Source organism: Pinus tabuliformis, chromosome J (genome assembly GCF_031772625.1).
Source record: "Pinus tabuliformis cultivar Carrire ecotype Pingquan chromosome J, CPIR1, whole genome shotgun sequence".
Taxonomy (NCBI): domain Eukaryota; kingdom Viridiplantae; phylum Streptophyta; class Pinopsida; order Pinales; family Pinaceae; genus Pinus; species Pinus tabuliformis.
In genome coordinates, this window is record NC_142295.1 from 265,035,764 (window position 1) to 265,063,302 (window position 27,539).

At 36.9% G+C, this 27,539-nt stretch overlaps 1 pseudogene; it reads left to right on the forward strand.

The window, feature by feature from the left end:
- The window catches only part of LOC149226782 (helicase-like transcription factor CHR28), a 117,382-nt pseudogene that overhangs the window by 12,031 nt on the left and 77,812 nt on the right, over window positions 1-27,539 (forward strand).

The window sequence follows — 27,539 nt, forward strand, 5'->3', positions numbered from 1 at the left end:
CATACCTTTTCTAATGCTCAACACATATGAAAAGTCTAACAAGAAGAACTCAGGAGGAGAAAAGGTGAAGCATTGGCTTCACAGTTTGAGCTAGACTTCACCCTTATCACATGCAAGGCCAAAAATGTGATGGGGAGTGTGTGCTACTTGGACTCAGGTGCCTCGTTCCACTTGATAGGGTGTAAAGAGTTTTTCAGTGATTTGGAGGAGAAATATCTCTAGGTGCATATTAAGCTTGGGGACGATGGAAGGTACAATGCTATCGGGATTGGTAAAATAACATTTAAGAGGGAGTCATGATCCCCTCTTTGTCTCAAAGATGTCATGTTTGTTCTAGGCCATAAGAACCTCATCTCTGTAGTAGTTTTGGAAGACTGTAACTATGATGAAATCTTTAGTAAATCTAAAGCCTTTCTAAGGAACATACCCATTGGGAAGGTCAAGTAGATTGGGGTTCGTGTGAAGAACCTATATAAAATCGATGTGGAATATTTTCCTACATTAAGCAGTAAGGTAGAGAAAGCACAAAGTCACAATGTCAGTGAGCTCTATCATAGTATATTGAGCCATTTACATCATGGCACCTTCAAAATTACATAACAAATAACCACTGGCCTCCCTAAAGGATCACTTGAGCAACATGATGTTTGCAAGGGTTGTACCTTGGGGAAGCATGTGAAATACACATTCCAAGATCAAGAAAACAAAGCACATGAAGTATTAGAGAGAGTCCACTTTGATGTTTGTGGACCCTTCCGGATAGTTACTATAGAAATTCCTTGTAGATTCAAACTGTTAATTGTAATTTACTAAAACAATAGACTTGAATCTACTCTACTCATTAGTGAAAATAATTAAATGATCACGAAATCACGAAGCATACAAGAGAAATAATTTAATCAACACATCACACAATGATTTCATAGGGAAATCCAAAGCTAAAAACCCCTGCTATATGTATATTGAATTAGTTAGAAAATATGAGAAGATTACAATGATTTTCTCAAGCACGAGCAACCTCTGCATTATCTCTATCTGTCTCCCTGCTTCCTAGAAAATCCCATGCCAATAGTGAAACAAGTTTTGGCTTGCCCAAGTCCCTATTTCCTTGGGAATTATCCCCCTATTAATTAAGGAAATTCCTCAATATGAATTTTGAAATTATCATAGGCCTTCCTCTGACTACATGCACCACCTATACAATTCATAGGATTATATAACTGATAGTACATTGTCCTTGAACTCCAATATCAACTAGGTAACTCTCAGATTTGACATGAATGAGTTATTTATGAGTGAATCATCAGTTAACTAGTTGAACACATGAAGCAACACCCCATTGTCTGACCTCCTACTAGTTCCTCTATCAGTTAATTACAACTCAAAATCAACTCAACCAGAGCTATTTAATGTAGGAGACACTCTACATGACTCAAGTTAGAACCTCAACTAGAATTAATTGAGCCAACTAAGTCAATTTAACTTAGTTAACTCATACAAGTTGTCTTGTGATATGGAATCACAATTTTATTCCTAATTTAATTCAAGGACAAAATTAATTTAGGATTTTCTTGTTACTTTTTCAACACTCCCTCTCAACAAGAAAATCAGATACCCCAATCCTGCCTCTATGGAAATTGAATTTTCCTCTTGTCATTTCCTTATTCAATATGGCTGCATCTTGTTCCTCTGTAAGAATGTACTCCAGCAAGATGATTCTCCTCTACACACAATCTTGTATATGGTGATATCGGATGTTGATATGCTTGGAACGATCATGAAAAACTGGATTCTCAGAGAGTTTGATACAACTTTGATTGTAACAACAAATCACTGTAGGACCCATTTGCTAACCAAATAGCCCATCAAGGATATTCCTCATCCAGATAGCCTCACAAGTTGCTTGACTAGTGGCCATGTACTCTACTTCTTACAAACTGAGTGCAATTGATCTCTGCTTCCTGTTGTACCAAGAAATTTCTACTGACCCAATACTAAAGATTCCCCCTGATGTTCTCTTCCTGTCAGATGGATCCCCTGCCCAATCTGCATCTGTGAAGCCTTGAAGCTTCACTCCCTATGTCCATCTGGACCAAAGACCAAACTGAGTGATGCCTCTGAGGTATCTCAACACATGTTTAGTTGCCTTCCATTAAAGTTTGGTTGGCTTAACCATTGCTTGAATAAGCTAGTTACTGAAAAACATATGTTCGGTCATGTGTTCACTGAATACATAAGTGAACCCGCAAGCTACCTGTAAATAGTAGCCTCCACTACTTCACCTGAAGTAACATCTTCCTTTAATTTCCTACTGGAGGAGTCTCCATGGGTTTACTGCTATCCATGTGGAACTTCTTCAATATCTCGTTGGCATACTTTCCCTGAGAGACAAACAATTCCTCATCTCCTTGCCATACTTCCATACTAAGGAAATAATGCATGATCCCCAAGTCCTTCATCTCAAATTCTCTTGCAAGATCCTCTTTGCAATATTTTACCAAATTCTCATCACCTGTTAGAATTAAATCATCGACATATAATACTATAATCAATAATTTACCTTCAACCACAATATGGTAAAGGTTTGCATCTACTTCAATTTTGGTGAATCCCAACCTGGTTAAATAGTTGCCAATCATGGTGTACCAAGCACGGGGTGCTTGTTTCAATCCACAACGCTCACTTGATTCTGCACACATGTGACTCTCTATTAAAGGTCTCAAATTCTTACGGTTGCTTAATGTACACCTATTCCTCAATCATTCCATTGAGGCATTTTGTCTTCACATCCATCTGATGTATATTCCATCCCATCTACGTTGAAAGCACTAGAATATATATGATTGAGGAGTACCTTGCTACTAGCGCTGTTGAGAAATGGAAACAAGAAACTTTAGTTTAATTTGTCCTTGAATTAAACTGTGAATTAAAATTGAATTCTATTCTCATAGCAACTTGTAAATAGTTAATTAAGTTTAATTAACTTAATTAGCTTAGGAATTTCTAGTTGGAAGTATTTTAAAAGTCATGTAAATGTTCTCCCTAAATTTTAGGGGTCTTGTATGAGTTTAGATTGAGTTGTAAGTTAAACTAGTTCTAACTGTTTGCTGAACTACTAGAGGATTAGCATCCAGTTAGTGCACTGGTGCATCCACAAGTGCTACTCCAGTTAACTGAATATTCTCTCATCAAAAACTCATGCATGTTAGTTGCGAGAAAGACCCAGTTGGGACTAGAGTGCAGGGATAGTGTACTATTAATTGTATGATTTACTAAGTTGTATAGATCATGCATCCAATCAAGAAGAGGAGCTAATTAGGATTGCGCAGTTTTGGAATCATGAATTCCCTTTAAATATAGACTATTTATCCTAGGAATTGCATAAGTAAATAGGGGCTTGGTAGGCAGTGGAAATTGGCAAAGTGTTGGCTAATAGCGGGATTATGAGGTAGAGAGTTGAGCATATTTATGCGGAATTGTTCTAGTGAGAACAAGCTTTGTATCTTCACTTATATTTCTTATTTAATGCAATACAGATAGGCGGAGTTTTGAGCAGTGGCTTTCCCCAGGAAAACTTATTGCTTATGTGCCATTTATTTGTCTTCTTCTTGTTCATATTGTTTTCATCGATCTATTGGCTTCCGCTGGTTGACAGTAGAAGTAGATTCTTGTCTCTTGTTTTAGTGGATTACATGAGCTTGTGAATCTACAGGAAAATCTACATGGTATTAGAGCTGAATTCAATATACTAGAGGAGATTTTGAAGTTTTTGAGTTCAAGGTTACAGGTGAAATTTGCATTTGCATTACATACTTCATGATCGACAGATGGTGTTCTATGATTTGCGACTTGAGTATGCCTTGTGTTGGTACACTAAGATGTCTTTTTACAGGCAATCTTAATTCCTACATTAATTGTCAACCCAAGGAAAGCCTTTTTATTTCAAGAGTTTCAGCACTATATATGCAGTGAATTCAGAGGTTAACTAATAATAAATCGTTGTAATTGCTTAAAACTCAATCCAAACAATTCTAAAAGAAGTAACTCTGAAAGAAATTCATAACATACTTTGCAATTCTACTTAACCTATTATGAAAAAAATGAATCTGAATACAACTATAGAAATCACACCTGGAAATCTTAAATGGTATTGAAACTAACTCACTCAATCATTAAAGAGAACTATGACAATTGAACAACAAATGATAATTGAAGAGAAAATCCTAATTGAACAACAACTGATAATTGAACAACGAATGATAATAGAACAACAAATAACTACATGAGCATATTACGGAAAGTGGTCAATTCTATCTTTAAAATCTATGATAACATTACTTGGAATGAATCAACGATTTAATGTTGGAACTAACATAACCAATTCAATCAAAAGCATCTCGCCTATATAACACACGGCTAAGTCTGAATCTCGAATGAACAACAAGAGAATCAAAATCGATAATCCTCACGATAATTGAAATGATATTAACTTAACATTAACAAACAATAAAGAATAAATAGAAAATATTATAGCACAAGTGAAGCAGTAGATCTTCTCTTGACTGGGCCCAGAGTCACCAGAAGTATCCACTATGAGATACTCAGAATATAATTATGATTTAAATGCAGTCTTCTTCATTAAAACAAATAACAGAGTTACAACATCACCAAAGTAACAATATTATATGTCCAAAAGAATAATTACAAACTGTGAATTTCTGAACTAGTTGTGTAGTTTTCCTTTCGGCCTTATATATAACAATTAGAAAAGTAAATAGATAAAAGTGAATCCTCAGGATCAGGGGATCCTGAGGATTTCACAATACTCGATTTGATTCCGTCATAAAATAACATCGGTCTGCCCGGTCTTCCACTGTCCTGCCTTGCCTCTGACGTTGTCTTTTTCCTTTATGAGATGCTGTTGTTCTGTCAATTGAACAACTATCATCCAATTCACGTCTTCTACACATAAAGATAGTAAAAATCAGTTTTTCTTGCTTAGATTCGTCTAATTTGTTACTGATTACTTTTACCCAACTTTAGCTATTATTTCTTCTTCTTTTATTCATAAACAAAGATAATCATGTGAAGAAGAGTGCTAAATAAATCTATTTACAAGGAGAAAACATACCTTTTTCTTGACCCAACATACTCCCCAGCTTACCTTGTTGCATGTCCTCATGAAATTAAATGGTTTAGGTGCAGCTGAGTTAGGGAATAGGCAGGATATACTTCCTCCTTATAAAATCTGAAGCCATTTTTCTTCTTAAGTACAACGAAAGCCTGGTTTACTTCTTGATCCTTCAGGTTGTAGTCACCGCGGTACTTTTCTGGATGATACCATATGTTTGGGTTTCTATACCAACATCCTATCCATTCAGGCCCCATGGTTAAGACCATGTTACTGTATTTATGGAAACGAGAGGAGGCAGCTTTAAAGTTTCGGTATCCAAATGGTTCTCTGTTTCTAACAGTATTGTTGGAGACTTCCCACCTTTGTCTGGCTACAAACAAGGCTTCTTCCTTGATCTCTTGGAAGTACTCCTTCCCAGCTTGTATAATATCTGTGTGGAATGGCCCTAATTGGCCCACAACACCATCTCGCTTCATAAATTTCTTGTGCCTGATAGAGAGATGTAGGGGTTTTGTAGGTTCCCCTCTAACCCATAGGTCGATGCCATATTCTTGCTTTCTGAAGGTATTATGAGCCTTGGCCCACTTGAGTTGGTTAGTAGCAAAGGAAAGAAATGCCTGGAATTGGACATCCCCTATAAAGGGGCCAGGGTTGTTGTCTTTGTCATCTTCTAAAAAGAAATTGTGCATGTAAAGTTCACACAGGAGGCATTATACCTGCTCATTCTGCTCTCTAAAGCACTTGACAAAGTCTGGGGTAGTCTTGATTTCCATAGAATTTCCAACGTTAACAGCTTTGATTTTCAGCAAGAGGTACCTTTCTAGGAGGAATAATGCATAGTTTGTAGTAGGAGCTCGACATGACAGTGTGTCTGAATAAAGAGAGTAGACAGTCTCCAACTACTCTTTAGCCTTTTGTAATTTTTCCTGTGCTTTCTCAACCTTTTTTTGCTTAGCCTTGTACTGAGCGAAGGTATCATCCTCAGTAGCTATGAGTGCCTCAAACTTTTTCCTTAATTCTTGATGTACACGTAGGGGCACTACTTCCTCTTTGTGTTGAGTTAATTCCTGCTGAACCTTCAGTAGTTCATTTTTGCAATCTCCTAATAACTGCCTCCCTTACAAAGGGAATGTAAGTAGGTGTCTCCTCTGTTTGGGCTTCATTATCTTGTGTCTCCATAGGCTCAGTCTAGATAGCAGCCTCGGTTGCTTCTTGAATTATGTAAAAATCAATTGGGATGATTTGTTCAACATAAGTTTTAACGACACTATTCACAGTAGGGTAGTCCATTTGGGTCTCCTATGGGAAAACACAGGGGTCTTCAGTCTGCATTTCACTATCTTCTACAAGACATGGCTCTGTTTGAGTTTCCTTTGAATAGACCAAAAGAATCTCAGTTTGGGTTTCAACATCTTTTCTAGAACAATGTTCTGTCTGTGTCTCTGTGGTCTCCATTTCCACTTTCAATTTTCTGGCTCTGATTACTTCCTTTAACCACTGTCTTAGCTTCCCAATTATTATCTTATGTTTTCTCTACTTTTTAAGCATTTTTTTGAGCCCTTGTAGGTCTTCGTTATTGTGATACTTTCAACCAGCAGTGGTGAAACTGCATTTTCCTCAAGTTCATGCTCAGGTGGTATTGTGTTAGCATCAGGGAGGGTTTCAATTGGAACTGTACCTCCCGATGGAGCTTCACCTTCTAGCTCTATTTCATCATGAATCTCTCTCTCAGGAGACCCTAATATAATGGGATCTCTTGAGAAATTATCTTTCTATGGGATTTCTTCTGGGTAGGCCTTGTCCTCAAGGGACTTCAAAAAATTATCATTTCTTGGTTGATTTTCATCTCCTAGGGTTTCATGCACCTCGACTTCAAGGGGTTTTTCCATAGAAGGGACTGGTTCCCTCTGTTCTTCCACACAATGAGTAAATGGTAGGGTTTGAACATAACCAGGGTTGTCAGCAGAGGCATACTGGTTGGGGGTACAATTTTTTCCTTCAACATTTTTAGATTGTTCTCTTCCCTCACCAAATATCCCCATGTTTTCCAATACCCTGGCCACCTCTTCCTCATAGTCTTGCAAAAGGGGCATTTTGTGGACTTAGAGGTGGTGTGTGAGATGGCCCGACCTCATTTGTTTGAATTGGGGTATGTCGCTGGGACTTCACCCGCACAAAGTGCCTACATTTTGCTAGGTTCAAGGGCACAGAGGAATTCTTCATTTTCAGTGTCCTTCTCAAACCTGTGGTTCTTGGCCCTTGTTGTTTTGTTGTTGGGTTTTCCATAGGTGGGGCTAGAGTAGGATTTACAATATTGTCCCAGGTTAGCTGCTGTTGGGCTAGTCCATGCATGATAATCAATTTGATCAGTCCATGATGACTGATGACTGTGTATGGGTCCTTTGCTTTCCTAACTCGATAAGCGAAATCATGCAATAGGGAATTCAAATAAAACGACAAATTAACTGAATTTTCTGTTTTAGGATGGCTAACAATTTGAGTTGGCGGGGCTTTACCACATCCTTTCGACCGTCGCATGTGATGTACCTTTGCACAATGACTGCCAATTCTTGCCATGGCTATCTTAATGCTGAAGGGTGAATCCCTTTCCCTGTTCGCACCAATTGCTTGCCTGGGTCTTGGAATACTACGACCACATTGTACAAAAGGATGTGTTTGTCTGTCCATTTTTTTCCCTCAGCCAGAAGTCTAGTGACTTTGGCTATGACTTCTTTAGAGACTGTTATGTCCCTGCCTCTTACTGTGGTGCTGCCATTCTGCAAATTCTGCAGGAATTCGAGTGTCATCTCTTCGTGAAATCCCTGCAATTTATTCAGATATTGCAGCTAGCCAGCGTGCTCGAGAATTTCACAAGCCTGGTCTGATACCATGAGCACTATGGGTTCATTTCGGATGGATCTACCTCCCATGGCTGTTGTTTTCCTGTGACTGGTTCACTTGCATGCACTTCTCTTGCACTTTCACAGTTTAGAACAACAACAAAGAACGTTAAAGCAATTAATAGGAAAATGACGTTGTTTTGGGAATTAACATCATATACAGTCAAGTCATTTGTCTCATCAGCAATATTTGACATAGGCTCATAATCAATCCACATGCCATCCATAATGGTCATCATCCTTTCTCCAATCAGAAATACTTTGATAATTATTATGCATACACAATCATCATGCAGTCCTTTACCCGGAAATCAATTTAATAATTATCACACAATTATCCATAACTATCACACATGTTGTTCATACGCAGACCATCCCCCCTCCAATGAGAAAAGGGCGTCCACATCCGCCAAGCATGTGAAAAGCAAGAGAAAGAATTGGTAATTCATAAATGCAGGCAACCAATCCATAAAAGCGGCGCAATATATGACAAAGCAATTAAAGCAATACACGTATCAGAGGTGAAATGGCCGAAAAATAAAAATAGAGATTTAAATCATTATGTCAAAATATTTTCACCTTAAGTGGTATTAGTAACAAACACATAATTGGCGGTAAGTATTAATGATTGTCATAAAGTGATTGGACAAATATAATATAATGAATATATAACATAAGTTACCATGCATGTTGGCTTGTAAGAGTGTTGTTCAAATGGGAAATTTCCTTTAGAAACGAATCCATAGGTGGTAATAGAATAGAGAGCATTTGGCAGTGTAAGATAGTACTCCGATACCACAAGCAGAGCCACTGCTACTAGCAGGCATTCATAGCCTCGACAAGGTTTCTTTTTAACCCCACAAATGAGCTAGAGTCCTCCTTTTAATATGTAGATGATTCTTTCTTTTCTTGTCATAAAGAGACCACTATGCTGGCATGGTGACTAGATAATCATAGTGCCATTCACCAGGATATAACAAAGTGATCAGGTTGGCTCGTGATGAGACCCCCTGTCCTTCTGACAGTTTTAATTATCAAGAAGGTCATTACCTTGGTTTGGTGGCCAAAATGGAATGTCACCTGTTACATCCTTATGATCATGGTAGGCTGGCTTGTGATGAGACCCCCTATCCTCTTTTGTTTCATTTTCATATTTCGTTATTTTCATATTTTGATGCTTTTATTGTAAAAAGAGGGAGGCTCATTTACTCCTTAAGAGTTAGGGATGGTGTAAGAAGTAAGAAAAATTCCAATGAAAGTTTATACTTTTACCCCCATATCATCATATCAAAGGGATTTATCCATTTGAAAGTGTGAAAAATAAGCCAACATGGTTTTAAAATAATGAATCATTTTATGATGTGTCCAAAGAAAAGATGTTCAGTCAGTCATTATAGAGATGCACCATGTCAACTTTTGAATAAATATAACCATCAAAAGGCTTCATAGGTCATAATGATATTGACATTACTGTTTTTCTTTATGTTAGGCACAAATCTAATCAAATGGTCTTTATTTAAAACATAAAATAAAAAGAAAGATGGTAAAATGATAGGCAATGAAACAGTAAAAGAAATCACAGTTCTTCGTGCAAAAGCACAACAAGTGTTGTTCGATTGATTGAACAACAATCGTTCAATCAATTGAACAACAATCTTTCAATCAATTGAACAACAAAATAAAAAAGAAAACAAAACTATTGTTCAATTGATTGAACAACAATCGTTTAATCATTTGAACAAAAATTGAAAAGAAAAACAAAATTGTTATTCAATTGATTGAACGACCATCGTTTAACCATTTGAACAGAAAATTTGAAAAGAAAAGAAAAAAAATGCAAATTTGTTGTTCAATTGATTGAACAACAATCGTTCAATCATTTGAACAAAAAAAATTGAAAACGTAAAAGTGTTGTTCAATCGATTGAACAATTTTTTTTTTTAATTTCGTTAGAACAGAAAAATTGAAAAGAAGAAAAAAAACAAAAGTGTTGTTCAATTGATTGAACAACAATCGTTCAATCTTTTGAACAACAAATTGAAAAAAAAAACACACAAAAGTGTTCAATTGCTTGAAAAACAAAAATAAAAAAGTAAAAGACACAAAAGTGCTGTTCAATCGATTGAACAACGACCGTTCCATTGTTTGAACAACAAATTCAAAATAAAAACACGCAAAGTGTTGTTCAATCGATTGAACAACAATCGTTCAATCATTTGAATAACAAAAATAGAAAAGAAAAAGATGCAAAAGTGTTATTCAATCGATTGAACAACAATCATTTAATCGTTTGAACAACAAAAATTGAAAAATGCAAAAAGTGTTGTTCAATTGATTGAACAACAATCGTTCAGTCGTTTGAACAACAAAAAGAAAAAAATACAAAAAATGTTGTTCAATCAATTGAATAGAAATCATTCAATCGTTTGAAAAACAAAAATAAATAAAAAATAAAAAAAGTGTTGTTTAGTCAATTGAATAGAAACCGTTCAATCATTTGAACAACAAAAATAAAAAAAATAAAAAAGGTTGTTGTTCAATTGATTGAACAACAATCGTTCAATCATTTGAACATCAATATAAACATAAAAATAAGTGTTGTTCAATTGATTGAACATCAATCATTCAATCGATTGAACAACAACACACACACAAACATAAGTGTTGTTCAATTGATTGAACATCAATCGTTCAATCAATTGAATAACACTTACCAAACACCTAAAACAAGAAAAATCTCATATTTACATGGTGATGCCTAACTGAATTGCAATCAATCAAAAATAACATATACATTATTTACAATTTAAAGAAAATCACAATTTTACGAAAGAAAAGTTGTCGGGTCATCACTCCCTGCAACTAAGATTTGCATGGAGGGGTCCTCGCATACCTGCTGGAAGAAAGACTCCTTGGTGAGTGGTTTGTGGTAGAGACACACCCGATGCCCATTCACCTTGAAAGAATGGCCAGCCCCGTCAACGGTAGTCAAAATGAGAGTATCATTGTTATGTACTTCTTGAATTTTACAAGGGCCGAGCCATCTTGTTTACAACTTGCCCGAAAAATCGTGGAATCTGGAGTCATAAAGGAGTGCTCAATCCCTTTTTTGAAGCGTCTTCTTTTTTATAAGGTTGTCGTGCCACTTTTCCCTTCGTTGCTGAATAATTGTAGTTTGTTGCAGAGCAAGCAGTCAAGCCTCGTTTAATTCGTTGATTTGTTGAAGTCACTTGGTTTAGGCTTCTGTTAAATCCAGTCCCACTTCCTGAGTCGTTTTTAAAGTCTTTATTTCGAATTCAATCGGAAAAATAGGGTCTTTGTTGAACACAAGTTGGTATGGAGAGTATCCAGTAGTATTCCTCCAAGTTGTGAGATGGGCCCACAAGGCCTCTGGAAGTCTAGCAGCTCAGTCTCGCCGATGTGTTGAGACTGTCTTAGTTATAATTTCTTCAATGACCTTATTAGTGCTTTCGACCTGCCCGTTCACCTGTGGGTGATACGGGGAAGTGATCCTGTGTGTAATGTGATGATTTCTGAGAGTGGCTGTAATCCTGTGTCCTACAAATTTCCCTCCACCATCTGTTATCACTTCCCACGGCAAACCATACCGCACGAATAGCCCAAAGAGGAAGTTAATCACGGCTTCTTCTGTAGCTCTTAGTGAATATAATGTTTCCACCCATTTCGTCACATAAATCAATGTAAACTTTGAAACAGGAACTATAAACTCAAAACGGAACTCTGGTAAAAAAAACCCAAAAAAAACATCAAAAACAGTGCTAAAAACGAAAAAGAAAAAAACATCAAAAACAGTGCTAAAAATGAAAAGTGTTGATGCTGGAATAACACCTCTTTTTTTTTGGGAAAATTTTCAACATGTTTTAAAAATGGCGGTGAAACCCAATTTTTTGCGCAAAAATTATCCGAAAAACACCCTCAAAACAAAAAGTGTTAATGCTAGGAGAACATTTTTTTTTTTCAAAAGTAAAATTTCAACATTTCGAAATAATGGCGTAAAATATTTTATCATGACCCGAAAAAACATTAAATTTAAAAAAATAATGAAAACATAAAATAAAGTAAAAAATTAAAAAAATTAAAACAATGAAAAAACACAAAACGAAAAAAAGTTAAAAACAAAAAAACAAAATATAAATTAAAATATATACTTAAAAAAAAATCAATCATAAAAATGTAAAAAAAATTAAAAATAAATAATGATAAGAATTAAAAAACTAAAAAAAATAAATTATAAACAAATAAATAGTAAAAAAATATTTAAAAAAATGGGGAGAAGAAGAAGAAGAAGTTATCTTGTAAACCATAAAAAAAATTGGCAAAAAAAAAAAGGAAAAGAAAAACATTTAAAAAAAACTAAGAATTAAGTAGGTAAAAATAAAAAAATAAAAAAAATTAAGAAAAAACAAAAAAAATAAAAATAAAAATTAAAAACAAACTAAATCTAAAGAAATAGAAAATTAACAAAAAAAAATTAAAAACTACTAAAATTAAGATTAAAATGTTGATTACTTAAAAAACAAATATATAAATATATATAAAAGACAAAAATAAAAAATGTTAAAAAAAATTATCTAACAAACCATAAAAGAATTTGGAAAAAAATAAAATAATATATATATATATATATATATATATATATATATATATATATATATATATATATATATATATATAAAGTAAAAACAGAGGAATTAAAAAAAAAGTATTAGCAAAAACTGGGGAAAAAAATTAAAAACAAACTAGTTTAAAAAAAAGAAAAGAAAATTAACGAAAAAATTAAAAAACTAGTAAAATTAATATTAAAAAAAAACAAAAATAAATTCAAAATAAAAATGCGTATTTTTTATTAAAAAAAAATTGTAATTATTTTTTATTAAACATACATATTTCATTAAAAAAAAATAAATTAAAATTTAATTCCTTTTTTTTAAAAATCTATATTCTTTATTAAAAAACAATTATAATTTTTTTTAAACAATTTTTTTTTTTTAAATACAAATCATTAAAAATATTTTAATTTTTTTAAACAAATTTAATTTTTTAATTTAAAATTAAAAAAATTATTAAAAAAAAATTAAAAGTTAATATTGGTTTTTTCTTATTATTAAAAAAAAAAATTATGGTGGCCCTCCGCCCCCGGCCGCCCGTGGGCGGAGGGGCCTGCACACAGGCCCTCAAGCAAAAGCAAAATAGAAGATAGAGGGCCGATAGGCCCTCCACCCACGGTCGCACCACCATGGGCGGCCACGGGAATCGCCCGCCCGCCGCCTGGTCGCCCATGATGGCGCGGCTGTGGGCGGAGGGCCTGTCGGTCCTCTGTCTTCTATTTTGCTTTTGCTTGAGGGCCTGCGTGCAGGACCCTCCGCTCACGACCGCACCACCACAGGTGGCGGGGGGCGCAGGGCCACCATAATTTATTTATTTATTTATTTATAATTAAAAAAACTTTAAAAAATGAATATTAATTTTTCACTTTTAAAAAAAAAATATTTTTTAAATTTTAAATTAAAAAATTAAATTTGTTTAAAAAAATTAAAATATTTTTAATGATTTGTATTTAAAAAAAAAAAAAAAAATTATAATTAAAAAAAAAAAAAAGATTATTTAAAAAAAATTAATTTTAATTTTTTTTTTTTTTTAAAATATAAAATGTAGGATTAATAAAAAATAATTACATTTTTTTTAATAAAAAATATGCATTTTTTTTGGTTTTTTTTTTTTTTTTTAATAATATATATATATATATATAATAAAATAGACATTTCTTTATAAACTGTAAATGTTTTGTTTTGTTTTTGTTGTGTTTTGTTTTTTTTTTTCATTTGAAAAGACATATTTTACTTTCAGATTTTTTGTTTTGTTTTGTTTTTCTTTTAAATTTGAGTTTATTTTTGTTTTTTTAAATATTAATTTTACTAGTTTTTTCAATTTTTTCGTTAATTTTCTATTTTTTTTAAAAACTAGTTTGTTTTCATTTATTTATTTTTTTTCCTAGTTTTTGCTAATTTTTTTTTTAATTTCTCAATTTTTACTTATATATATATATATATATTATTTATTTTTATTTATTATTTATTTTTATTTTTTAATTTTTGTATTTATTTATTTATTTTCCAAATTCTTTTATGGTTTATGAGATTTTTTATTTTTTTTTATTTTTGTCTTTTTTATATATATATTTATATTTGTTTTTTAGAGACAATTATTTCATGTAGATTGAAAATTTAATTAACGATGTATAAATATGTAGAATATCGAAAATGCAAAATATCGACCTTCTTCTTTAAATATGCAAATCAATAAAAACCTCACTACAAAAAATAAAAATAAAAATAAAAACAAGAAAATATGAAGAAGAAGACCACTTCCAAAATTATTAAATTTACAAAATAATTATTTACATTTCATACATTAGAAAATTTAAAGTAAAAAAATAGGTCTTTTAAAAAAAGGGTTTGATGCAGAATAACCACTTTTTTAAATCAGCATGAAAATCACTACCATTCTAAAACGCAATGTACATAAAAAAATTAAAGTGCCAAAAACTATGCTCTAAAAAAAACATGTGTGTTCTGCATCACCCCTTTTCAAAATTGGGTCACTTTTTTGCTATCTCTACAAAACAGGTAACAGTATCAGTTCCCGTTTCAAATTTTACGTTGATATAATCCGTGGCAACTAGTATGCAGGCTTTCTGATTTGATGGCGAGTGGAATGGACCAACAAAGTCCAATGCCTATCATTCGAAGGGTTCTATGACTAGTTGGGGCTACAGCAGCATTTCATCAGATTGGCTAGGTTGACCCATCCTTTGCCAGCTATCACAACCCTGGGCATATTTCTTAGCACCCTTAAAAATAGTGGGCCAATAATAGCCCATCTGTAGTACCTTATGATCTATCCTTCGATCTGCAAAATGTCCCACATAGGGCTTATCATGGCAAGCCTTTAAGATGTCATAAATCTCATCCTCATGAATGCATCTCCGCATACACATATTAGACCGTGTGCGAAAGAGATATCTGCCAATCCAAGAGAATTGGGCACGGCGTTAAACGAACTATTTCCTTTCCCTTGCTATCAAATGCCTGGGCAGCTTCCCCACTGCCAGATAATTTGCCACATCTGCGTACCATGGCATCTTGACTACTACAGCAAACAAATGTTCATCTGGAAATTGGTCGTCTATTGCTAGTGGATCATTTATCTTTGGAACTCAAGACAGAAAATCAGCGACTAGGTTTTCCTTCCCCGGACGATCTTTGATAGTGATGTCAAACTCCTGCAAGAGAAATAGCCAACGAGTCACTCGACCATTTGTGATAGGTTTGTTAGCTAAATACTGAATGGCAGAGTGATCAGTATACAAAAAAACTTGGTAGCCAGTTATATAATGTCTAAATTTGTTTATGGCATAAATGACAACTAAGAATTCTTTTTCTGTTACTGTATAATTAAGCTTTGCAGCAGTAAGATTTTTGCTAATATAATATATAGCATATGGTTTTCTGTCCTCCTCCTGGCCGAGGACAATGCCTATCGCTGCATCTGATGCGTCCGTGGATATGTGAAAAGGCAGCTCCTAGTTTGGTCCACATAATACTGGTGCCATCGAGACTAGTTTCTTTAAACCTATAAAAGTTGTGTCACATTTGTCAGACCACTTGAAATCAACATTTCCAGTTAAAGCATATAAAGGCGCAACAATTTGTGAAAAGTTTTTAATAAACCTGTGATAATAGCCTGCATATCCCAGGAAGCTACGTACCTCCGTCTGAGTACAGGGTGTAGGTAGTAAAAGAATTACCTGTATTTTTGCTGGATCTACTTGTATCCCTACTGCAGAAATATAATGTCCCAAGATTACGCATTTAGTCATCATCATGTGACACTTGAAATTGCTTAAACATAACCTAGTAGCAATGCATCGTTCTAAAACCTTTTCTAATGTTTGTAGTGCTTGATCAAAGTCATCCCCATATGGAGTAAAGTCATCCATATATACTTCAAGTCCTTCATTTATCAGGTTGGAAAAAATGCTGAGTATAGCTCTTTGAAACGTGGCTGGGGCATTGCATAAGCCAAATGGTAACACTCTGTAAGCAAATGTACCCCAGGGACAGGTGAAGGTTGTTTTTTCTTGGTCTTCAGGGGTGATTTGAATCTGATTGTAGCCGTTGAAGCCATCTAGAAAGGAAAAGAACTGCTTCCCTGCCAAAGTATCAAGGACCTGATCAATAAAGGGAAGAGGGAAGTGATCTTTCTGTGTTGCCTTATTCAATTCCCGGTAATCCACACAGATACACCACTTCCCATTTTTCTTGGGGATGACCACCAATGGAGAAACCCATTTGCTATCCGAAATAGGATAAATGAAATTCACATCCAGCAGCGTCTGTAACTCTTCTTTCACAATGTCCTTGAGATGTGGATTCAATCTTCGCTAAGGTTGCCAGATAGGACGAGCATCCTTTTCAGTATAGATGTGATGTGTACACAACTATGGGTCTATACCCTTCATGTCAGGATAATCCCAGGCAAAAGCCCCTTTATATTTTTGCAGGACCTGAATGAGCTTTTGCTGCTGATCACTATCCAGGCTATCATTAATGTTTAAAACTTTGCCTAGTTCAATTTCCACAGGCTTGCTGTTATGAACATTAGTCGTCTCGATGTGCTAATCATCGGTATCCTTCAAGGGATCTTCCAAGGCTTCATTACCCATAATTGCTTTTAACATTTGACACTTTACATTGCTCACATTAATTGGCTGATTGATAAAGTTGTTGATAATGTCATCTTTAGTCTGATCTTTGAATTCAAGTACCTCTGTTACTGTGAGTGGTGAACGGATTCTTTCTTCCAAGTATGCTGGTGGTTGTTTACATATTTTTACAATGGGCAGACTTAGTTTGGCAAGAGGATATAAAACAAGCTTTTTAAAACATCCCCCTTTGCAATAGTCATGTTTCCCTCTCGGAAGCCTATATAAGCATCAACTGTCACCAGCCAAGGTCGACCCAGAATCAGAGGGTGCCCATCCACTCGACTCTTTGGGTTTATAACAAGAAAATCTACTAGATACTCCCATGAATCAACAGAAACCATAATATCTTGTAAATTTCCTGCTAGCCTTACCACTGAACGATCAACAAGTTCTAGTAAGGTTGTGGTTGGTTCCAAGGCTGTAATACCAAGTGCTTGAAAGGTTTCTGTTGTTAAAATGTTAATCGCTGCACCTAGATCAAATAGCGTATTAGGAAAAGAGTGGCCATATATTTGAACTGTCACTATAGGATTCCCAACATATTCATACTTCACCAGAGTTTCTCCTCCCAAGAGTAAATCAGATAAGGTTCCTACTACATGAATGGTGGGTGAAGTTTTTTCTTTTCTCGTAGGCTTCATTACACATAGATCTTTAATTGTTTTAGCATAGATGGGAATGCCTTGGATGGCTCGAAGGAGAGGAATTTTTATACAAAGATTTTTTAGTTCCCCTACAAGATCAAAATCTGGGTAAACAATCGGCTTAGGTATCATTAACCTTTCAGGGAATGGGGGAGAAGTGAATATGAGTTGCTTAGGATTTTTATGCTGATTTTCTCTTCTCCTTGTTTTATTCCAGTATCGATTACAATTGGTAGTATATGTACAGGTGGTGTTTTGATCTCAATTGATGGTTGGTCCATGTTTTCCTCAGGGGTGATGATACGTCCTGACCTCAATCTTAGTTCATTACATTCTTTTTGTTCAATCTCATAGTCTGAGCTTTCAACAATCTGCACCAGCTGAACCGGTCTGTTATTGGGATTCAGATTCAGTTGAGCTAGAAATTGAGGGCGCAGAAGAGGCTGAGGATTTTGTTGTAATGGATAAGGAGCTGATAATGCAGGTTGAGGTTGAGGACCTGTCCCCATAGGAGTATTGGATATTCCCAAAGGTCACTGCCAATTTGTAGACCAGTTCGGATTTTGAGAAGTGGAGGCAGGCCATTGGGATGGATAGGGATTACCTTGCCAAACATGAGTAAAAGGAGAATTTGGCCAGCCATTACCCGGAAAGGATTGAGTTGGCCACGGTGTCATAGGGAATGGCTGAGGTTTCCAATTCAAGTAAGGTGATTGGCCTTGCCATGCTGCCCCAGGGTTCTGTTGTTGATTAAACTGTGAAGAAGGAAAGAACTAGGATGCATCTTATGACATACCTGTAGGTTTTGCCTGCCACTGTTGACATTGATTCATTAGATATACTACCTTTGTCTCTTCTTCTTATTCCTTGAACACTAATTTCAGCCCCGAAAGTGATGGACATTGTTCAGTGGCATGATCCTTGGTACAGATAGTGCATGTTTGAACCATGTCTAATGGACACTCCTGTTGGTTGTGCCTCTTTCGATAGCGTGGGCAGAAAATGGCCAAGTTATGTTCTGCTAAGGCTTGTTTCTGTTTAGCTTGTAGGATGTCCAACTGCATCGTGAGGGTGCCCAGGATGTCCATCTTGAAATCTTCCAGGAGGTTACCGATTTCCATTAATGTTACACCTCCACTGTGTTAGTGTCGGTCTTGAAAGCCCTCCATCAGTGATCAAAGCTCTTTGCATTTGCATTAGTAAGTGTCTCATTAGTGTCAAATTTTGCATCCCGTTAGGCATGCCATAACCCTGATGGAGGAGCTGGTCTATTTATACCCCTCTTGGTTTTGCTGGATCAAGTCATATCAGTCATTAAGTTTTTCAAGCTTGTCTTGTTTTGTCTTAAGGTCAAAGGTCCTAGGTCTAGGGTTTTGGTCATTTATCCTTGCAAGGTCATGTCTTTGAAAGTCCTTGAGTGCCCAGCAAGCCAGAGGGAGGATTGTAAATATGTTTCTTTGATATTTTCATCATGTTCAGTTCATTTTTAACCTTGGATTTAAAAACTCTGTTTTTAAAGCCAAGGTCATGATAAATTTGTGTAAAAAGAATGAAATTCCACAAAGTCTTCAAAAGGACAGCAGTAACCCTGGTCCCCTTGCCAAAGTCCCTCAGATGATCTACCTGCAAAAAGAATCAAGTCAAAGCACTCAATGAGTCAAAATCAGGATAAAGGAAACCAAAAATCAGTGTTATAAAGTGTCACAAGAAAAAACATTAGAAAGTGGGTTTGTAAATGAAATTTTTTCAAATGAGACTCATAAAAGCTCAAATTCCCTCCTTTCACTCTCATTGTGCATTTTAGAGCTTGCAAGAGAGAAAGAGAGAGTGATTGAGAGAAAGGAGCGAAATTGCAGTGATTTCGGGCAGCAGAGTGGTGCGCGACCCGTCAAAGGAGGTGCGCGACCTGTTGGGCGGTGCGCGACCCGTCCAGGGCTCCTCCGCAGTTCAGAAAATACTATGGGCGCGACCCTTTGAACCATTTGCCCGCAAACTACAACAAAATTCCTCAATCTCCCTTCAAATCTTCTAAATTGATCGAGGTAGGCTCTTTACACATGGTGTTTGAGGATGGTGATGAAATATAAGGCTTTATGTTATGATTTTGATCTCAAATCATGCAAATGAAAAGACTTATATGGCTGCAATATTCATGTGCAAACTGTGCTAGGGTTTATGGTGTTTCAAGCTGTTTTTCCTTTGGTTGTTTCCCTCCCTTCCCTCTTGCTCATATTCATATGTACATCTTGTTTTCCCCCATGTCATTTTATAAATGAAATGCAAATTTTTTCCCATCCCTAACCATTAAAAATGAAAACCCTACCCCTTTCCCAAAGCATCAAAAACAAAAAATGAAAACCCTAATTCCCCTCTACCATATGCATATGCAAAATAACAAAAAACTGTTGGTAAAATGTCAGCATGTTTTGTGCATGGTTTCCCTTTTTCCCTCATTGAAATTGTATACATATTCCCATATTTACTTTCATGCATGTTTTTCCCATATGAAATAATCTTTGCAAATGATTTCCCTATTACAAATATATGTTCCTATATGCATATGATTTGCAAAGTTTCCCTTGAAATTCCCTGTAATATTTATATATTCCCATTCCTTGTTAAAAGATCCCTCCCCTAACATTTCCCTCATGTTCTGTTCCCCTTGAAACAGCATAGATTTCAGCACTTTTTGCAGGCAGAGACAACAGTGTTATTTGTCCACTTTGCTCCTAAACCATGTCAGAAACCGAAACTTATGAGCAAAGTGATGACCATTCATCATCTACAGAGGTTGAGGAACAGAGGAGGCCTCGTAAGGGTGGTAAAGGTGGACATCATAAGCGAGAGGAGCCCACCTCTCTGGCAAAATTACATGCCTGCCCCATGGCAGTGAGTTGTTTCCAGTATATGTCTTGTTATGATTTCTGTGAGAGAATTTCTCAGATTCAACATCATAGAGAGTTTGCCCGCTTGTTTGTCTTGCACCTCCGTGATGGACATGTCACTCTGGCAGGGGTGAACTTCACATTGACTCCTGAGGTGATCTCACAGGCTACAGGGATACCAAATGTGGGTGAGGTGTGGCCTAAGCGCAGATTGCTAGATTTTGTTCACTTTGAGCCCTATGTCCGGCCACCATTCGTGAGACTTTTGACAGGTGTTTTTCCATTCAGATTTCTCCGGAGTGAGTATGCTCCCATCATGAGGCTTATTATGCATTATTTTACCTGTGAGGGCAGATTTTCACAGGTGTACTCATATCACATTCGCCTTTTGATGCATTTCACCCGAGTGAGGATGATGAACATCCCGGTCTTCTTGTTTCATAACATTCAGAGGATGGTGCCCATGTTGCAGAAGAAGACCCCAGCCTAGCAGTACAGGAGCCTATGCCATTATGGTTTGATTCAGCTCATAGTCTCACATCAGTTGACTCAGCAGGGCATCTCATGGGAGGAGTTCATCTCCCGTGAGTTTTTCACAGTGCCACATCAGGAGGTCATTCATGAGGAGGGAGGACCATCTCAGCAGCCTTATGCTCCCGTTACTCGACATGTTAGCTCCATTCCTTTGGTCACTTATCAGAAAGGCCCAAGGGCCTTATTTGCAGCAGCTAGGTGAGTACTATCTCCACAACAGGTGGAAGGGGTCTCGCCTTCATATTCAGCTAAGCGAGTGTTATCTCCACATCAGGTGGAAGGGGCCTCGCTTTCTTCACCAGCACAGGTACTACAGAGGGGAAAAGAGCCCATGATTCATGAGGATCCGGTGATTGATCTTGAGGTTAGTTCTCCTAGCCAAGCGGCGAAGGAGATCATTCAACATCTCAGGGCTGAAAATGATGTTTTACAGAGGAGACTTGAGGGTGCCCAATGGACTATTACTTACCTGGAGCAGCGGAACAAACAATTGGAGGATGAGAAAGCGCTTGATGAGCTATGGAGGATTCGTAGCGACCGAGTCTTGAACCGTAGAAGACCCGGTGATCCATTGCCAGCTGACCGAGAGTCAATGCTCATTCAGGAGAATGCTCACTTGGAGAGGCTGTTGGCTAAGGCCAACCAAGAGAAAAGACTGCTGAGAAACATGAAGAATCACTATTGGGCGAGAATGCATGTATGCAAGGCCAAAATGAAAATGTTCCAAAGGAGGTTGTCCGAGGCTCTTAAGCGGAGGAAGAAGACCAATCCACTCCGTATCTTGGCGGAGGCATCCCTCAAAGATCATGGCACTCACTAGCATCAGCTACAGCACAAATCCCAAATTTTTTTAAGAATTTTGGGTAATTTTGGGATTTTTTGGAAATTTACAAGTTTTGGCTTCTCAACGGGTCTCACCCCCGGTGAGACCCTTTGTCATCGTAGCTCCGTTTTGCAAAAACTCAGCATTTTTAGATTTTTCATGCAAAATTACATATGCCCATGGATGGACTTGAGTTTTTATGGGGTTCTGGGCCTCCAGAAGGTCAAAATACATGCAAAATTTGACTTTCTGCCCCTTTTTTGAGTTGCAGAAGCAGTCTTGGGAGAATTGAGTTTTGACTAGGAAAATGAACTCCAAATCCAAAAATTCTAGTTGGGTTGGAAAGTATACTCGCAGACCTTTCCAACGAGCTATCCTGCACCCAATTCTGATACCGGGAAGGCCTCCAAACAGAGCTCCAAAGTGCGCGACCCGTTGAGAAAAGGGGTGTGACCCGTTGAGGAAATGTTGCCAGATTTGACCAGTTCAGCCCAGAAATTGCAGATTTGACCCTTCTCGACTTTCTGAGGTTAATGATGATCTTGATGGATGTAATTGTGACACTTTTTGGATACTTTTACTCTTGTTTAACATTTCTAGAAGATTTATGCATGTAAAGGGTAAAAATTGAATGTGTGAACTGGTTTCCAAGTTTATAGAGGCAAGTTGTTTTGACTGCCTATTTTGTAGTGCTTAGTTTAGAAGTGGTTCAAACAGCTCCTAGGATAGTGAGCTCGACCCATGGAGGCAGGGAAAGAGGTTAGATCATCTATATTATGTACTTTCTTGCTCATTTTCATGGTTGGACTCTTGAGGGAGAAGCTATCATTGTATTATCACTTGTATCTCTGCAATTTTTGGCTAAGGAAGACCAGGGTTTTGCAGTCATCTTTGGGATTCTTGTGGACTCATGTGTTGATGGTGTGTTTCTTCATGTTCTTGTAATATTTGTTATGTGATTCATTTCCTTTCTTTACTGCTGCACATTAAACAAATGAAGTGATAAAGTATGAATTCATGCTAGCCATGCTCTGCTTTTAAATTTGTTTAATTTCAATGTTTTCTTCTGTCTAAAGAGAATTCAAATTCATTGTTTGCTCTCTTTAGCCTTCTTATCTTTCTTTCCTAATCATCCACTTCAGCTAAAGACATCAATACAGGCTCCTACCTCGCCCCAAAGACCCCCCTGCAGAAACTGTGTCCAATCCCCGCACCCTAAATTGCAGCTCCTCAATTTGCCACCAAAAACCCCAAAAACCCCCAAAATCAACCTTTATAACCAGTTTACTAGCCTAATATCAGTGTTACATTGTTGGTCATCTCATCCTATTGAAAATCTACCGAGATTGACCGGAGAGAGCCTTCTCCTGCCCCGTAGGGCTAGCTACGAGGCTGAATGGTTTGATGTAGCTTTGAGGTTTGCCTTTTCAGCCTGAGGTGAAATTTCAAGTGCTAACACACTGCGTGGTTTGTTTCCCCTACTCATGGGATCTCGGCTTCCTGCTCCTGTGCGTGTTCTTCCTCGGAAACACCTGATACACAAGTGAATGATTTCATCATAATATTCTTGAGAAACACCCGCTTTCCCCATTAAGTTTAGAGTTTTTATCCACTCTTATTTCATTCCTTTAATTAAGATAGCTCTTAGGACTTCTTTTGGTAAGGTGGTGTGTGGAGATCTCTGCAAATTATAATGAAATCGTTCGACGTATTCTTCTAGAGTTTCATTATCCTTTGCAACCATCTTAAAGATTTCATATTTTAGTTCCCTAGTCTTGCAAAAGTCCTAGTATCTTGTGAGGAATGAAATCTTCATATCATCCCAAGAATTAATAGTACGTCCACCCAGACCCATGAACCATCTTAAAGATTCTCCTTTCAGAGTAGAAGGGAACAATTTTAGCTTTTGAGGGTCAGTGGTGTAGTCATACCCTCTGCAGAGGACATCAAATTCAAACAGGAAGGCATCAGGATCCTTTGTGATCATCCCATGAAAAGTTGGGATGCTCTACAGAGGAATAGCCTTCATGGGGCCATTAGCAACTTGGTCAACTATGGGGTATTCCAATGTCGAGGTTTGACCTTAAGGTGGTTGATTTTCCATTTGGTCAAAGATGTTCCCATATCCTTCAAGGATTTTCGGGGGTGATATTTGAGTAAGTGGTGGATTAGCAATCCGGGTTGGCTTTGCAGCAATGCCTAGATTTGGGATCACAGGAGATCCTTGTTTTGACAGCTGAGGTCCTGTCTTAGCAGTTCCACTGGTTTCTCGCTCTCCTTCTCTTAAGTTACATGACTTTCCCTCTTATAGAGGATCAGAATGTAAATTTGTTGTAACCTAAAGACTCTATTCGGATCCTCCAATTTGTCTTTGAATCTCAGCATAAGCTACAAATGGTGAGCCTGTTGCCTGAGGGATTACAGTAGGATTTTTTCCAGATACAACCCGGAATACTACTGATGCTTGAGACTCTGCTTTTCTTACAATTGTGTCCATAAAGGTTGTTGTCCCAAGGTGTTGAAAAATGTGCAACAAGAAATGCTAAATTTAGAATGTGCTAAAAATAGAAGTCCTAAAAATAGCATGTCTAAAAATAGCAGTTTGGCCAGGGAGGTCATTGGCCACCTTGGGTGAGAGGTGAAACTGCTAAAAATAGAAAGTTCTAAAAATAGCATTTCTGGGTCCCTTCCTATTTTTAGCAGTCCCTGGTCTAACTATAGGAAGTAAAAACGAATTTGGTCTTACCAACAGTTTAAAATATTAATTAATTAATCTCCATGAGTTAATTAGTTAAGGAAAAACAAACTTGAAGTCTATGTGAGGACATGCAACAATTTATCTATTAATTGATGAATTTATCCATCAATTAAAGAGATAAGGATGAGTTGTAATTAGTTGGCTCAGTTAACTGAGTCAAGTCCAGTTAGATTAATTTAACAAGTTGTTAAATTAATGAGATTCAGTTTGTTAATGCTTGCATGCATGTAACAACTAGTATTTTCAGATAACTGAATATTATAGCTTAAATAACTCATGCATGTCAGTTCAGATAAAGACCCAGTTGAGATTAGAGAAGGGTAGTGTACTATCAGTTGGATGAATACTTTTCCTATAAAGGAAGCTCATCCATGATGAGGATTTGTCTCCTTCAAGTTTGTGCAGTTATTTCAGAGGTCAGTGTTGTGTGTGAGGTGAGAATCACAGAGGTTGCAGCTGGAGGACCCAGGAAAAACTGTGCATAGAAATAGGAGGCTTGGAGGGTAGAGGAGAAGGTTTGTGAGAAGCCTTTGAATGTCTATGAGCAGTAAAGGGATTGTACTGAGAGCTAGATAATTTCCGAGCTAAGGCTTTTTGTAATCTGGACTATATTTCCACTTGTATGATAATACAGAGATGGGGTTTTAGGCAGGTGCTTTCCTCGGGTAAATTCTTCTGTGTTATGTGTGATTGGTTCCTTCTTATCAGTTATATGTGTTCTTATTGATGTTGCTCATGGTTGATTAAGCTTCTGCTAAATTGTTTGTAGAAGTAGATCAAGTGTTTTGCTTTAGTACATTGCATTACCAGGTGATCTATAGGTGGAAAATTTCTACATGGTATTAGAGCTAGCTGATTTGTAGAAAAAGTTCTACATGGTATCGGAGCTAGCTGATTTGTAGAAAATTCTACAAAATTCTACATGGTATCACAGCTAGTTGATTTGTAGAAAAATTCTACAAAATTCTACATGGTATCAGAGCACAGGTGATCAAGGAGAGAACAATATACTTAGAGGAGATTTCAAAGTTTTGAGTTTTGGGCCGAGAGTTTGCAGAGCAGATCTAAAAATTTCTATACAAAATTTTCAAAAATAAATAACATATTTGGATTCCTTGCGGAAAAATACCCAAAATCAAAAAAAAAAATCAGCTGAATCGAAGTTCGGATGAGGGAGATATCGCTGATTTAAAATCAGCTCTTTTTCTAGAAAATTTCGTGACGACAGGAAAGTGGAAATAGATTGGTGTGCTAGCCAAGAACCTGTATGCACTTGAGGTACAAGATGCATGCAAAGCTTGAGGAGCAAGGCAAAGGTTAGATACTTGGTGGTTGAGAGGGAGAGTAAATTACCTCTCAACATGCAGAGCCAGAAGAAGTCTTAAACGATTGTGGAGGAGCCACGATTGGTGAAGCAACTTCAGGAGGTTGTGGAGCAGCCACAACTAGAGAAGCTGAGAGGAGATTGAGTAGAGACATCTACTCATGCAGAGACCTCCAATAGGGGGAAACTTTGAGCCAAGTGGGCAGAGGGATCGCATGCAGCCATACCTCCAGGTAGGAGGTGGGGCGATGTAGAGTGATTGTCCCAAGGAGGAGGGGTAGGATCCTTGAGGTACCCAACCTCTTGGATGAGACCTTACTACGAGAGCCCCGATGTGGAGTAGCAGGAATTGACTGATTGGGTAGAGACAGATGCGGATGGAGCGGCAGAGAAAGCGACAGTGCAGGGAATCCCAGGACAGCGCATAGCTAGCAGGCTGCAACAATGCGAGAGGCACAAGTGTTTTGCATAGTGCTAGGTGGCATAGAGAGGTGTGCAATGGTGTGAGATGCATGGAGATGTTGCAGTAGCGCAGATGTTAGAGAGGGAGCACTTGTCAATAGCAAGTAGAGCTTCAGCATCAGAGTATGTTCCTAGCCCAACAGAGTGGTCAATTGGGAGTGTTTTTGTTCCAAGTGTTGTTGGAGCAAGTGGACTGGGTAGATGTGTTGCATGCAGAACATTCCAGAGTTACAGGATCGAGTTTGAGAGGAAGCCTTTCTTATTGAGAGGGAGTGTTGAAAAATGTGCAACAAGAAATGCTAAATTTAGAATGTGCTAAAAATAGAAGTCCTAAAAATAGTAGTTTGGCTAGGGAGGTCATTGGCCACCTTGGGTGAGAGGTGAAACTTCTAAAAATAGAAAGTTCTAAAAATAGAATTTCTGGGTCCCTTCCTATTTTTAGCAGTCCCTGCTCTAACTATAGGAAGTAAAAACGAATTTGGTCTTACCAGCAGTTTAAAATATTAATTAATTAATATCCATGAGTTAATTAGTTAAGGAAAAATAAACTTGAAGTCTATCTAGTATTTTCAGATAACTGAATATTATAACTTAAATAACTCATGCATGTCAGTTCAGATAGAGACCCAGTTGAGATCAGAGAAGGGACAATGTACTATCAGTTGGATGAATAATTTTTCCTATAAAGGAAGCTCATCCATGATGAGGATTTGTCTCCTTCAGGTTTGTGCAGTTATTTCAGAGGTCAATGTTGTGTGTGAGGTGAGAATCACACAAGTTGCAGCTGGAAGACCCAGGAAAAACTGTGCATAGAAATAGGAGGCTTGGAGGGTAGAGGAGAAGGTTTGTGAGAATCCTTTGACTATCTATGAGTAGCAGAGGGATTGTACTGAGAGCTAGATAGCTTTCGAGCTAAGGCTTTGTGTAATCTAGACTATATTTCCACTTGTATGATAATACAGAGATGGGGTTTTAGGCAGGTGCTTTCCCGGGTAAATTCTTCTGTGTTATGTGTGATTGGTTCCTTCTTATCAGTTATATGTGTTCTTATTGATGTTGCTCATGGTTGATTAAGCTTCCGCTAAATTGTTTGTAGAAGTAGATCAAATGGTTTTGCTTTAGTACATTGCATTACCAGGTGATCAACAGGTGGGAAATATTTACATGGTATTAGAGCTAGATGATTTTTAGAAAAATTCTACAAGATTCTACATGGTATTAGAGCTAGCTGATGTGTAGAAAAATTTACAAAATTATACACAAGGTTCACTGATCCCTTGGGTTTTG